A 16252-nucleotide genomic window follows, 5' to 3' on the forward strand; every position below is an offset into this window, starting at 1 on the left:
AGCTTCGCTTTCGCCTCCCGCCTTCTGACTCAGCCTAGCGCGTCCGAACCAGGCACCATCCGACCGAACTTCGGCCCAGAGAACCGAGCCTCGGCCGAGATCCGAAGGGTCTCGCTGGGCAACTCGGATTTCGCCCATTTTTGCATATTTTTGCGTTTTAAACCCATTTTTAATTATTTTAACATAGGATTTTCACCCAAAACTTTATTTTTAATTATAAGACCCCTAAATTAATGATTTAATCACATTTTAAGGATAAAATCTTATCCAAATAAGAGTAGGTAAAGTACAAAGGTAGAGTGTTGACTTTACCTTATTTTATGACACAAGCAACCCCATACCCACTCCATGATTAACTCACACTCCTCTTTTACCTTCCTCACAAGCCATCCCCATGTTTTGAGAGCTGGATATCCATCCTCTCTCCTCTTTTTCTCTCATTTGTTCTCATTTCACAAGAAGATCAAACTCCTTTCTCTCTCACTTTCTCTCTCTAGAAATCCGAGATTCAAGGGCTGATCTTGAGAGTTTCCTCCACCTTTGGTAAGCATAATCCATTTCCTTTAAGATTATCTCGATTAATTCCACTCAAATCATGAGTATCTTACACAAACTCCATTAAATTTGTGTTAGAGCTTCGAATCTTCAAGCGATTCTTCAAGTGTTCTTGGGTTGAACACTTCTCTTCTTCAACACTTATCCACTGAAATCACACAAGGTGAGTTCATACCCCTACATTTTCATGTTTTCTCAAGTTTTTAGGGGGGGAATACAAGTCAAAACATCAAGAACATATTTAAATTCTTCTAACAGCTTTCATCAGAAAAGTTAGACTCCATTCACGGACTGTTTTGGACACCTTAAACATTTTAGTTTTCAAAACTGTTTTAGGTGCATGTAGTTCCACTTCTTAGCTTTAAAATGACTACTTGCACATCCCCATACGATTTTTCTACAATTTATGGTGATTTTTACAAAACTGCCTATAATTCCAAGCACCAATCCGGACCAGTCTGTGATTATGGACTTTTTCACCCAAGTTGGAGGTCATTAAAAATCATGATAAAAATTATGAGTAAACTAGACACATTTTGGGAACTCCCAGAATTTACGGATTTAGTTTTCGACTTCGTATGATTTTTCTATGGCTTTTCTAAAACAGTGCAGGAAGGTCTAATTTAGTTAACATCATATAATTTTCATAACACCTTGTAACATGTTGAGCAGGGTGCATATTATTATGTGTTCATGTATATTTGCAATATACGACATTCTTGTGTTAGTATCTAGACATAAACCTGTTAACAAATGGATTTTTACTAGACAAAGCATAGATTACACAAAGCGTTATTATTGAAGTATACCCATTACACACAAACGTTAAATAAACTATGTTAAGTAAAAATTACGTACTTTACTGTTACTACCTTCGTTTTGCCAAACTATAATAGGTATAGTTTACGATGGATTTCAAAATGCATACATGACAAAAAGGAAACTTTCATTATGATTAAGTGTAAATTCGTTAATAACTTTGTGAGATATCCTCTTCACGTAAATCATAAGTCCTGTATTGTAACCAGAGTCTCCTGGAAGGAGAACGTGATAGTTGTATATAGATCTATATTGGGTTTGACACCCCACACCTTGCTGCTAGCTACAGTTGGACCTGCAGGTCTACGGGTGACAAGTGTCATTTCAGTTCTACGACGCCCGAAGAACGTCGTATTCAGGCCACCTAGGTCATAGTATGGTTATAATAGCTCACAGAAAGTATTAACAAACTTAAGAATATACGAGAGTTTCATTGATATCATACGCGTTTGTGTTGAAATAAACACACATTATTTTCTGTAAATAAGAAAGATTACTCATATATTTCAGTCTTTGGATACCAGACTACATTATTCATTTTAAGGAAAATATCGGATTTTTCTGGAACGACTATACAATTACATGACGAGCTTTTTCATAATTATATACAAAAACTTATGAACTCACCAACCTTTGTGTTGACACTTTTCAAAACTACTTGTATTCTCAGGAATTCAGTGAAAACAGGAAACCAACAACGTTTTGAGGATGGGACGATAAATCGTCAAATAGTTCATTTTGTTTCATAATGTAATTGATTCGAATCATGTAAACATATACTTTGGTGTAACTTTTTCAGTTATATTTATGATGGTTGTATTTACTTTGAGCACTATTATACTCGTTGTTGTGATACTCTACATGAAGTCCTCCACCCTCGAACGTTTCCGCCATCCTTGGTTTGGGGGTGTGACAGATTGGTATCAGAGCATTGTTTATAGTGAACTCAGTATATCGAACCACATAAGATATACAAACTATAAATGCATTGGGACTAGAGTCTCTGATTTTATGTTTTCAAAACAACTATACTTTTAGAAATAAGTAGTTTCTTATTAAAAGTATACGCGCATGCATACATACTAGGGTCACGTCGTTCTAGAACAAAACAAAAGTAATGATTGTTGGATATCACAGGTAAGCTCGGGGATGTATGGTCAGTCTTGGGATTGGCATAGCCTGATCAACTATGCTCGTCCGAGGAGTGATTAGCACATGCCCAAGAATGGTTGTGATATGGCAACAAGTCTAAAAACTTACCAACACTACCACAATGAAATACCAAGGGGTATTTGGTGTTATTATAATTATTTATCTGAGAACTAAATAGATTTTTATCAATAGGTAAATAACTACTTAGTGGATACATTAAAATTATATGTAGCCAGGACGTCATAGACTTAGAATCTGTGAATCTTTGCTTTACTTCCTGTTCTCGTTGGATTGGGGATTTAGAGTTAGGGTCGCTTATTCGAAGGTCTATCCTGTCCCAAATACATATGACTAGTATGCACTAAACAGTGTATTGAAGTACCTGATAAAAATCATCTTATAATTATCTAATTAGTACATCTACTTAGTTACTTCCTATATCCCCATTTCTCGCGAAGATATCATGGCTGGATTTCATCCCCACGACGACCCGTACTACCCTAGCCACAACAATATTGAATGGCTCGGAGAGGAGCCAGAGAATGATCGCCCAATCCCTATGGATGGTCACCAAGCTGAAGGCCTTGCTGACGATTTCAACTCCGAACCTGAAATGGTGAACCTATCCTCAATGACCCGTGTTCCAAATCCCAATCCTCGACCGGCTTTCCAAGGCCCGATGCCTCCTTGGGTAGAGTGCTTGGAAATCTGGAGCGAAGAGCAAGACCAACCTATGACGTTCGACGGGGATCGAAGCTTCTACAACATAAACGAAGGAACCCCAGCAGATAGAATTTTTCCAATCCTGGTCTGTAGAGTTGCCTGAGACGAGAATTCGGGGTAGAACAACTCTCCATAGTATCGCAGAGGTTGATGCAAATGCAAGAATACATACAATCCGCACCAATCGCCTTGAGCACACTCGTGAAAAGTCTGCGAAAGACTATGAAACCCTACTGCAAACACTGGCTGAATCACAAACCGATGTCATGAAACTCCGAGTACGCCAGAGGGTGTACGAAAGGCACATGCCTGATATGGAGCGGCAGCTAGCTGAACTGAGAGATCACAAGAAAAACGACCGCCGCCAGTAGTAAACGCCTTATTTCATTTCATGTTAAAAAGGAATCGTTATCCCTATCTATGCCCTATGTGTTATTTCTTATGAAACTATCTTGTACTGTAGGTACCTCTAGTGAGGCCTTTAGGCGGCCAAGACACCCCTGCATTGATATGATATAAGACCCTCTACAAGGTCAATCTTCCCTAATTTGTTTCATCTTAAACATCAATGACGTATCAATCAGCCGAGTTCTGTGTCACCCTTTTGTTCAAACACTCCAAGTATGTGAAATCTCTCCCGAATATCTCTCTGAATGTGAAATCTCTCCAAGTATGTGAAATCTCTCCCAAATATCTCTCTGTATGTGAAATCTCTCCCAAATCTCCCTAAGTATGTGAAATCTCTCCAAGTATGTCAAATCTCTCCCAAATCTCCCTAAGTATGTGAAATCTCTCCCAAATATCTCTCTGTATGTGAAATCTCTCCCAAATATCTCTTTGAATGTGAAATCTCTCCAAGTATGTGAAATCTCTCCCAAATATCTCTCTGTATGTGAAATCTCTCCCAAATCTCCCTAAGTATGTGAAATCTCTCCAAGTATGTCAAATCTCTCCCAAATCTCCCTAAGTATGTGAAATCTCTCCCAAATATCTCTCTGTATGTGAAATCTCTCCAAGTATGTCAAATCTCTCCCAAATCTCCCCAAGTATGTCGGATCTCTCCCAAATCTCTCTGAGTATGTGGAATCTCTCTCAAATCTCTCTCGAAATCTCTCCCCGACTTTCTATAATCACTCGGGGCATCCCGACCCTCGAATTTGGCGAAAAATAGCCCAAGAACGGAAGTCTACGCGAAAAACGGACTTAAGGAAACGAACCCTCCGAACCGAAAGTACTATTCATGAACCGAACCGAAAGCACTATTCATGAGGGTCCGAACCGAAAGTACTGTTCATGAGCTGAACCGAAGTTACTGTTCATCCGAACCGAACCCAGCACTGAAGGAAGGTCCGAACCGAACCAGCATAGAAGGAAAAATCCGAACCGAAAGTACTGTTCATTACTGTTCACAACAGTACCTTCGGTTCTAGCCAGACCTCGGACCGAACCCCACCTGCACTTCTCGCCTTCGCTTCGGACAGCTACTCCTCGGACCGAGCTTCGCTTTCGCCTCCCGCCTTCTGACTCAGCCTAGCGCGTCCGAACCAGGCACCATCCGACCGAACTTCGGCCCAGAGAACCGAGCCTCGGCCGAGATCCGAAGGGTCTCGCTGGGCAACTCGGATTTCGCCCATTTTTGCATATTTTTGCGTTTTAAACCCATTTTTAATTATTTTAACATAGGATTTTCACCCAAAACTTTATTTTTAATTATAAGACCCCTAAATTAATGATTTAATCACATTTTAAGGATAAAATCTTATCCAAATAAGAGTAGGTAAAGTACAAAGGTAGAGTGTTGACTTTACCTTATTTTATGACACAAGCAACCCCATACCCACTCCATGATTAACTCACACTCCTCTTTTACCTTCCTCACAAGCCATCCCCATGTTTTGAGAGCTGGATATCCATCCTCTCTCCTCTTTTTCTCTCATTTGTTCTCATTTCACAAGAAGATCAAACTCCTTTCTCTCTCACTTTCTCTCTCTAGAAATCCGAGATTCAAGGGCTGATCTTGAGAGTTTCCTCCACCTTTGGTAAGCATAATCCATTTCCTTTAAGATTATCTCGATTAATTCCACTCAAATCATGAGTATCTTACACAAACTCCATTAAATTTGTGTTAGAGCTTCGAATCTTCAAGCGATTCTTCAAGTGTTCTTGGGTTGAACACTTCTCTTCTTCAACACTTATCCACTGAAATCACACAAGGTGAGTTCATACCCCTACATTTTCATGTTTTCTCAAGTTTTTAGGGGGGGAATACAAGTCAAAACATCAAGAACATATTTAAATTCTTCTAACAGCTTTCATCAGAAAAGTTAGACTCCATTCACGGACTGTTTTGGACACCTTAAACATTTTAGTTTTCAAAACTGTTTTAGGTGCATGTAGTTCCACTTCTTAGCTTTAAAATGACTACTTGCACATCCCCATACGATTTTTCTACAATTTATGGTGATTTTTACAAAACTGCCTATAATTCCAAGCACCAATCCGGACCAGTCTGTGATTATGGACTTTTTCACCCAAGTTGGAGGTCATTAAAAATCATGATAAAAATTATGAGTAAACTAGACACATTTTGGGAACTCCCAGAATTTACGGATTTAGTTTTCGACTTCGTATGATTTTTCTATGGCTTTTCTAAAACAGTGCAGGAAGGTCTAATTTAGTTAACATCATATAATTTTCATAACACCTTGTAACATGTTGAGCAGGGTGCATATTATTATGTGTTCATGTATATTTGCAATATACGACATTCTTGTGTTAGTATCTAGACATAAACCTGTTAACAAATGGATTTTTACTAGACAAAGCATAGATTACACAAAGCGTTATTATTGAAGTATACCCATTACACACAAACGTTAAATAAACTATGTTAAGTAAAAATTACGTACTTTACTGTTACTACCTTCGTTTTGCCAAACTATAATAGGTATAGTTTACGATGGATTTCAAAATGCATACATGACAAAAAGGAAACTTTCATTATGATTAAGTGTAAATTCGTTAATAACTTTGTGAGATATCCTCTTCACGTAAATCATAAGTCCTGTATTGTAACCAGAGTCTCCTGGAAGGAGAACGTGATAGTTGTATATAGATCTATATTGGGTTTGACACCCCACACCTTGCTGCTAGCTACAGTTGGACCTGCAGGTCTACGGGTGACAAGTGTCATTTCAGTTCTACGACGCCCGAAGAACGTCGTATTCAGGCCACCTAGGTCATAGTATGGTTATAATAGCTCACAGAAAGTATTAACAAACTTAAGAATATACGAGAGTTTCATTGATATCATACGCGTTTGTGTTGAAATAAACACACATTATTTTCTGTAAATAAGAAAGATTACTCATATATTTCAGTCTTTGGATACCAGACTACATTATTCATTTTAAGGAAAATATCGGATTTTTCTGGAACGACTATACAATTACATGACGAGCTTTTTCATAATTATATACAAAAACTTATGAACTCACCAACCTTTGTGTTGACACTTTTCAAAACTACTTGTATTCTCAGGAATTCAGTGAAAACAGGAAACCAACAACGTTTTGAGGATGGGACGATAAATCGTCAAATAGTTCATTTTGTTTCATAATGTAATTGATTCGAATCATGTAAACATATACTTTGGTGTAACTTTTTCAGTTATATTTATGATGGTTGTATTTACTTTGAGCACTATTATACTCGTTGTTGTGATACTCTACATGAAGTCCTCCACCCTCGAACGTTTCCGCCATCCTTGGTTTGGGGGTGTGACAGATTGGTATCAGAGCATTGTTTATAGTGAACTCAGTATATCGAACCACATAAGATATACAAACTATAAATGCATTGGGACTAGAGTCTCTGATTTTATGTTTTCAAAACAACTATACTTTTAGAAATAAGTAGTTTCTTATTAAAAGTATACGCGCATGCATACATACTAGGGTCACGTCGTTCTAGAACAAAACAAAAGTAATGATTGTTGGATATCACAGGTAAGCTCGGGGATGTATGGTCAGTCTTGGGATTGGCATAGCCTGATCAACTATGCTCGTCCGAGGAGTGATTAGCACATGCCCAAGAATGGTTGTGATATGGCAACAAGTCTAAAAACTTACCAACACTACCACAATGAAATACCAAGGGGTATTTGGTGTTATTATAATTATTTATCTGAGAACTAAATAGATTTTTATCAATAGGTAAATAACTACTTAGTGGATACATTAAAATTATATGTAGCCAGGACGTCATAGACTTAGAATCTGTGAATCTTTGCTTTACTTCCTGTTCTCGTTGGATTGGGGATTTAGAGTTAGGGTCGCTTATTCGAAGGTCTATCCTGTCCCAAATACATATGACTAGTATGCACTAAACAGTGTATTGAAGTACCTGATAAAAATCATCTTATAATTATCTAATTAGTACATCTACTTAGTTACTTCCTATATCCCCATTTCTCGCGAAGATATCATGGCTGGATTTCATCCCCACGACGACCCGTACTACCCTAGCCACAACAATATTGAATGGCTCGGAGAGGAGCCAGAGAATGATCGCCCAATCCCTATGGATGGTCACCAAGCTGAAGGCCTTGCTGACGATTTCAACTCCGAACCTGAAATGGTGAACCTATCCTCAATGACCCGTGTTCCAAATCCCAATCCTCGACCGGCTTTCCAAGGCCCGATGCCTCCTTGGGTAGAGTGCTTGGAAATCTGGAGCGAAGAGCAAGACCAACCTATGACGTTCGACGGGGATCGAAGCTTCTACAACATAAACGAAGGAACCCCAGCAGATAGAATTTTTCCAATCCTGGTCTGTAGAGTTGCCTGAGACGAGAATTCGGGGTAGAACAACTCTCCATAGTATCGCAGAGGTTGATGCAAATGCAAGAATACATACAATCCGCACCAATCGCCTTGAGCACACTCGTGAAAAGTCTGCGAAAGACTATGAAACCCTACTGCAAACACTGGCTGAATCACAAACCGATGTCATGAAACTCCGAGTACGCCAGAGGGTGTACGAAAGGCACATGCCTGATATGGAGCGGCAGCTAGCTGAACTGAGAGATCACAAGAAAAACGACCGCCGCCAGTAGTAAACGCCTTATTTCATTTCATGTTAAAAAGGAATCGTTATCCCTATCTATGCCCTATGTGTTATTTCTTATGAAACTATCTTGTACTGTAGGTACCTCTAGTGAGGCCTTTAGGCGGCCAAGACACCCCTGCTTTGATATGATATAAGACCCTCTACAAGGTCAATCTTCCCTAATTTGTTTCATCTTAAACATCAATGACGTATCAATCAGCCGAGTTCTGTGTCACCCTTTTGTTCAAACACTCCCATCATGCTGCGATAGGAGCCTGCCTACAACCCACTCTACTCAAGTTATAAAACTAGAGTAACCTAGCTCCGGAATCGTTCCTGATCTTCTCTCCAAGGTTGGATCATGTCATTCACCAACCAATGGAGCCCGGTTTTAAACAACCAACATCAAAAGATCATTACCTAAACTTACTTCTACTCTGTATTAGGATTGCATCATAGGGATGCAAGTCAAATCTTCGAGAACATGCTCCCATTTGGTCATGATAAGGGCCCAGCCTGGGTCAGCTATAAGGCACCACTTGGGTGCGGAACTACTGGAAATTCATGGGTTACCATGTAAAGACTCCCGTTAGGAATTGTTTTCAGAACGCCCTTAACGACCAAATTACGTTACAAATCTATATAAGATAAAGCTTAGTTAGAAACTCACGACGTTTAGCCATTCTAAAAACTCAATATCATCTCACCCTTAATCATTTTGTTGAGAAGTTCCCTCATCATAGACTCACGGGTACGAATCATACCAACACTAATGCACCGGATCCCATCAGAACTCCCCAGCCAAGCGTGTTTGGACACAAATGATTCTAAGATGGGTAAAGCTTGACGCCCGTATGAAACCTACCCCTACCCACTGCTGTAACCCTATTTCAAGAATGTTAGCGGAAACACTAGGAGTAGTATAGTAATGTGCAAAAATTTATATGTGTTAATATAAATTGTAAGGATGCACTTAAGATAACCATTTCCACTAACGAAGATGTTTTCATCATGAAACAGAACTATGTCTTCACCAAGAGGGAACCAACCAACTAGCAAGGTGCCAACTCTGCAGATAGACGCTGCTACTTTTCAAGCTGCAGTCACGGCAGCCGTGACAGCCGTCATGGCACAGTTCAATGCTAACAACGCCAGCATAAATGGAAGCGGTGCTGACAATACAGATAGTGGTAATATTCAGGAACACCAACGGGTGTCCGTCAGCAAAAATACCTCAGGTCTCAAACCTACGAACAAGAAGAGAAAGTTTTGGAACATGAAAGAGCGCCACCAATCACAAAAATCCATTAAAAGACAACAACCTATGGCCACCCCCACCATCGCAATAGCAGTCACAACACATGCCCCAATACTAGCCACAGGATCTACCACCCAAACGCCGGCCAGGCCATATAAGGGTTCACTCCCAAAGTGTAACCAATGTGGCTTCCATCACACAGGTGCTTGCCGAATTTTACAATGTGATAACTGCAACGGGAAAGGACACACCGCCCGTTTCTGTAGGACCCCGACTTAGTACATCACACCAACCCCCATTACCAAAGAAATTCCAGTGTGCTTCCTATGTGGCGAAGCGGGACACTTCAAGAGAAACTGCCCAACTGAGAGGAATGACGGGGAAAGCGGAGGAGCTTAACAAACGAACCGGCAGGATCAGTAGGAAACCATATTAGAACTTTTGTAATGTGTCCAACGATAAAAACGTTTAAGTACTATATGTTTGTAATGAAATTTTTATGCTTGCTAAAAGTCACCGTCTTTCTAAAAGTAGTTAAAATACTCTCTCGTTCAAATCGAACCAAATACATTCATATATGATCTAAAGATCATTACCTCTAAGATGTGATGACTTTGTACATACATCGGGGTTAATCATAATCGAAATACTGAAGTTTTGGAACAAATAATTTCATCCCGACTCCTAATCCGTGTCTAATAGTAAGAACCGAGTGGGGCCACCCACTCGACGATTCCCAAACGTCAACTTACATACGACGTTCTTATACCGTTCGGTCATAGGGAGACCTGTCAGGGGTCATGATGTCAAATATTAGTACTAATTCTCGAAACACACCTGCCGCCAGTGCTAGGCACTATGGTGTAAATCATCTACGATAATGATAACATCAATCAAAGTTTACCACCCTAAAAAGAAACACAAGATACTTTATCACTCCAGTAATCTCTTCGTGCGAATACAGCTTAGCTAGTTTTATCTAAAAAGATATTGCTGTCGTCATTCAATCTTCATTGATATAGCCCTCATCTTCCCAACTTAACATCTATAAAAGGACCTTTCACCTAACCCCTCCCAAACATCGAAACCTTCGTCTCTCATAAACATCCAGCTCAAACCTACGGATTATCTTTTGCTACGGAACCCCAAAACACACAAATCAGAGGAGTGTTATACTTCCGCAACCTTATCACAAGTACTTACAGGAGACCCTTGGGAATGTCACGCATGTAGCAGACAAGGTCCAAGCACGGAAGCCTGGGAAAGACATGGTACGAGTTCTGCCATGAACTTCGGACCAAGGTAGCCCAGGAGGGCGAGTAAATGTCCTACCATATAAGAAGGCCTAGTCGTGTAAACCAAACCCACATGCTTCCTACCGAGCTACAAGAACTCTTAGGTCAAACCTATCGAACTACTCAACAATAAAATTGAAGAACCAAGGTTTTCACCCTGGAAAGCTCTGTTCTTATTCATCAAATAGAAAGGCAAATTGCTCATAGTTCCATTAACTTCAGAGGCCCTGACAATACCTCCAGTAGAAACCTTCGCTATCTGCCTCACACAAGCGAATAGGCCGACCAACCACAAGGAAAGAGGTACCCTCTAGGAATCAGACCTGAGATCTGAATATCACCAGTCGCGAGTATTGGATAAGGATGTCCGAGGACAACCCTCCAAATTCGATGCGGACGCTGCAAGTCTGTAGTGATACCCCTCGGATAGGACCAACCCGTTCGCAGTATTCATAGGATGTGTCATTCTTACTAGGAATCAGTTCATTGTTGTCGTTGTAAGTGACTTGCTTATCTACCCCCGTAGTAAGAAGAATTACTAAGTTATTTGCTATGATTTCCTCACTTATACATTCCCCAGTTATATATAACGAATACCTGGTAGATAATAGCATGTGAGAATTCTGACTTAGTTTCTTTTCCTCGTTGGGATGTGAAACTGAAGTAGAATCACACATTTTACTATCCGCCCAGTATTGGTTATATCATAATGTGTATGAACTAAGATTTCGTGTACAATAACTCATCTTTTAGTCAGAATCAAAATAGTGTAGAGCCGACCTTAGTCATTTACCAACTCCTTGCCTAAATTCGAATTTCGGGACGAAATTCCCTCTAACGGGGGGATGATGTGACAACCGTCAATTTTCGGTCAAGTCAAAGTCAACTAAAGTCAACAAGTCAAACCGGTCAACCCAATTCGCCGTGAGAACTAGAGTTTACGTTATGTAACTTCTAAACAACTCTCTATTCTAATGAGAGATCATAAATCGAAAAGTGCGTTCACCTAAATCTCCTTAACCTAAAACGGTGGTACGTAGAAAGCCAAACCGATACAACAATGTTACATACTCATCGGGAGTATGCAAGATCCCTAATCAAGGCTTAACGGGGTTTAAGGGCCTTGCAGTGCGTAGCCGGACACTCAAAAAGGTCACCAATGAAACCTCTCCCACATATCTCTAAGTATGTGAAACCTCTCCCACATATCTCTAAGTATGTGAAACCTCTCCCACATATCTCTAAGTATGTGAAACCTCTCCCACATATCTCTAAGTATGTGAAACCTCTCCCACATATCTCTAAGTATGTGAAACCTCTCCCACATATCTCTAAGTATGTGAAACCTCTCCCACATATCCCTAAGTATGTGAAACCTCTCCCACATATCCCTAAGTATGTGAAACCTCTCCCACATATCTCTAAGTATGTGAAATCTCTCCCAAATCTCCCTAAGTATGTGAAATCTCTCCCAAATATCTCTCTGAATGTGAAATCTCTCCAAGTATGTCAAACCTCTCCCAAGTCTCCCTAAGTATGTGAAATCTCTCCCAAATATCTCTCTGAATGTGAAATCTCTGCAAGTATGTCAAACCTCTCCCAAGTCTCCCTAAGTATGTGAAATCTCTCCCAAATATCTCTCTGAATGTGAAATCTCTCCAAGTATGTCAAACCTCTCCTAAATCTCCCTAAGTATGTGAAATCTCTCCCAAATATCTCTCTGAATGTGAAATCTCTCCAAGTATGTGAAATCTCTCCCAAATATCTCTCTGTATGTGAAATCTCTCCCAAATCTCCCTAAGTATGTGAAATCTCTCCAAGTATGTCAAATCTCTCCCAAATCTCCCTAAGTATGTGAAATCTCTCCCAAATATCTCTCTGTATGTGAAATCTCTCCCAAATATCTCTTTGAATGTGAAATCTCTCCAAGTATGTGAAATCTCTCCCAAATATCTCTCTGTATGTGAAATCTCTCCCAAATCTCCCTAAGTATGTGAAATCTCTCCAAGTATGTCAAATCTCTCCCAAATCTCCCTAAGTATGTGAAATCTCTCCCAAATATCTCTCTGTATGTGAAATCTCTCCAAGTATGTCAAATCTCTCCCAAATCTCCCCAAGTATGTCGGATCTCTCCCAAATCTCTCTGAGTATGTGGAATCTCTCTCAAATCTCTCTCGAAATCTCTCCCCGACTTTCTATAATCACTCGGGGCATCCCGACCCTCGAATTTGGCGAAAAATAGCCCAAGAACGGAAGTCTACGCGAAAAACGGACTTAAGGAAACGAACCCTCCGAACCGAAAGTACTATTCATGAACCGAACCGAAAGCACTATTCATGAGGGTCCGAACCGAAAGTACTGTTCATGAGCTGAACCGAAGTTACTGTTCATCCGAACCGAACCCAGCACTGAAGGAAGGTCCGAACCGAACCAGCATAGAAGGAAAAATCCGAACCGAAAGTACTGTTCATTACTGTTCACAACAGTACCTTCGGTTCTAGCCAGACCTCGGACCGAACCCCACCTGCACTTCTCGCCTTCGCTTCGGACAGCTACTCCTCGGACCGAGCTTCGCTTTCGCCTCCCGCCTTCTGACTCAGCCTAGCGCGTCCGAACCAGGCACCATCCGACCGAACTTCGGCCCAGAGAACCGAGCCTCGGCCGAAATCCGAAGGGTCTCGCTGGGCAACTCGGATTTCGCCCATTTTTGCATATTTTTGCATTTTAAACCCATTTTTAATTATTTTAACATAGGATTTTCACCCAAAACTTTATTTTTAATTATAAGACCCCTAAATTAATGATTTAATCACATTTTAAGGATAAAATCTTATCCAAATAAGAGTAGGTAAAGTACAAAGGTAGAGTGTTGACTTTACCTTATTTTATGACACAAGCAACCCCATACCCACTCCATGATTAACTCACACTCCTCCCCACCATACCTTGTCACTTCCTTGTACTTTTTACCTTCCTCACAAGCCATCCCCATGTTTTGAGAGCTGGATATCCATCCTCTCTCCTCTTTTTCTCTCATTTGTTCTCATTTCACAAGAAGATCAAACTCCTTTCTCTCTCACTTTCTCTCTCTAGAAATCCGAGATTCAAGGGCTGATCTTGAGAGTTTCCTCCACCTTTGGTAAGCATAATCCATTTCCTTTAAGATTATCTCGATTAATTCCACTCAAATCATGAGTATCTTACACAAACTCCATTAAATTTATGTTAGAGCTTCGAATCTTCAAGCGATTCTTCAAGTGTTCTTGGGTTGAACACTTCTCTTCTTCAACACTTATCCACTGAAATCACACAAGGTGAGTTCATACCCCTACATTTTCATGTTTTCTCAAGTTTTTAGGGGGGGAATACAAGTCAAAACATCAAGAACATATTTAAATTCTTCTAACAGCTTTCATCAGAAAAGTTAGACTCCATTCACGGACTGTTTTGGACACCTTAAACATTTTAGTTTTCAAAACTGTTTTAGGTGCATGTAGTTCCACTTCTTAGCTTTAAAATGACTACTTGCACATCCCCATACGATTTTTCTACAATTTATGGTGATTTTTACAAAACTGCCTATAATTCCAAGCACCAATCCGGACCAGTCTGTGATTATGGACTTTTTCACCCAAGTTGGAGGTCATTAAAAATCATGATAAAAATTATGAGTAAACTAGACACATTTTGGGAACTCCCAGAATTTACGGATTTAGTTTTCGACTTCGTATGATTTTTCTATGGCTTTTCTAAAACAGTGCAGGAAGGTCTAATTTAGTTAACATCATATAATTTTCATAACACCTTGTAACATGTTGAGCAGGGTGCATATTATTATGTGTTCATGTATATTTGCAATATACGACATTCTTGTGTTAGTATCTAGACATAAACCTGTTAACAAATGGATTTTTACTAGACAAAGCATAGATTACACAAAGCGTTATTATTGAAGTATACCCATTACACACAAACGTTAAATAAACTATGTTAAGTAAAAATTACGTACTTTACTGTTACTACCTTCGTTTTGCCAAACTATAATAGGTATAGTTTACGATGGATTTCAAAATGCATACATTACAAAAAGGAAACTTTCATTATGATTAAATGTAAATTCGTTAATAACTTTGTGAGATATCCTCTTCACGTAAATCATAAGTCCTGTATTGTAACCAGAGTCTCCTGGAAGGAGAGCATGATAGTTGTATATAGATCTATATTGGGTTTGACACCCCACACCTTGCTGCTAGCTACAGTTGGACCTGCAGGTCTACGGGTGACAAGTGTCATTTCAGTTCTACGACGCCCGAAGAACGTCGTATTCAGGCCACTTAGGTCATAGTATGGTTATAATAGCTCACAGAAAGTATTAACAAACTTAAGAATATACGAGAGTTTCATTGATATCATACGCGTTTGTGTTGAAATAAACACACATTATTTTCTGTAAATAAGAAAGATTACTCATATATTTCAGTCTTTGGATACCAGACTACATTATTCATTTTAAGGAAAATATCGGATTTTTCTGGAACGACTATACAATTACATGACGAGCTTTTTCATAATTATATACAAAAACTTATGAACTCACCAACCTTTGTGTTGACACTTTTCAAAACTACTTGTATTCTCAGGAATTCAGTGAAAACAGGAAACCAACAACGTTTTGAGGATGGGACGATAAATCGTCAAATAGTTCATTTTGTTTCATAATGTAATTGATTCGAATCATGTAAACATATACTTTGGTGTAACTTTTTCAGTTATATTTATGATGGTTGTATTTACTTTGAGCACTATTATACTCGTTGTTGTGATACTCTACATGAAGTCCTCCACCCTCGAACGTTTCCGCCATCCTTGGTTTGGGGGTGTGACAACGAGCTTTTGCCCGGAGGGGTCGAAGGTCTGCTTTGTTGCGGGTTGTTTAAGGGATCGAGCGAGAGATTGGTGGGAGTTAGTGGGTTATTCACTGAGGGCCCCAGCCATTGAGGCTATGACTTGGTCAGATTTTGTGACTAGGTTCAGGGCTGAGTTTGCGCCAGCTGTGGAGCTTCAACAGCTAGCCAAGGAGTTTCTTGATATGAGGCAGACTGCTGAGAATGTGGATGAGATCACCGCCAAGTTCCAGGAGAGGGCCTTGTTGATACCTCGGTATGTAGGGGATGAGGAGATGTGGAAGACCCGTTATCATGATATGTTGAGGGCTGACATTCGGGAGCATGTCAAGTATTCTACTTGCTCGACTCTGGATTCCATGATTGCCAGGGCGAGGGAGAGGGAAATTGATTTAGAGCACCTCAGGAAGAGGAAAGCAGAGGCAGGACAGGTTGTT

The sequence above is a fragment of the Lactuca serriola genome, chromosome 1 (genome assembly GCF_051521515.1).
Source record: "Lactuca serriola cultivar US96UC23 chromosome 1, Lser_US96UC23_V15, whole genome shotgun sequence".
Lineage (NCBI taxonomy): Eukaryota > Viridiplantae > Streptophyta > Magnoliopsida > Asterales > Asteraceae > Lactuca > Lactuca serriola.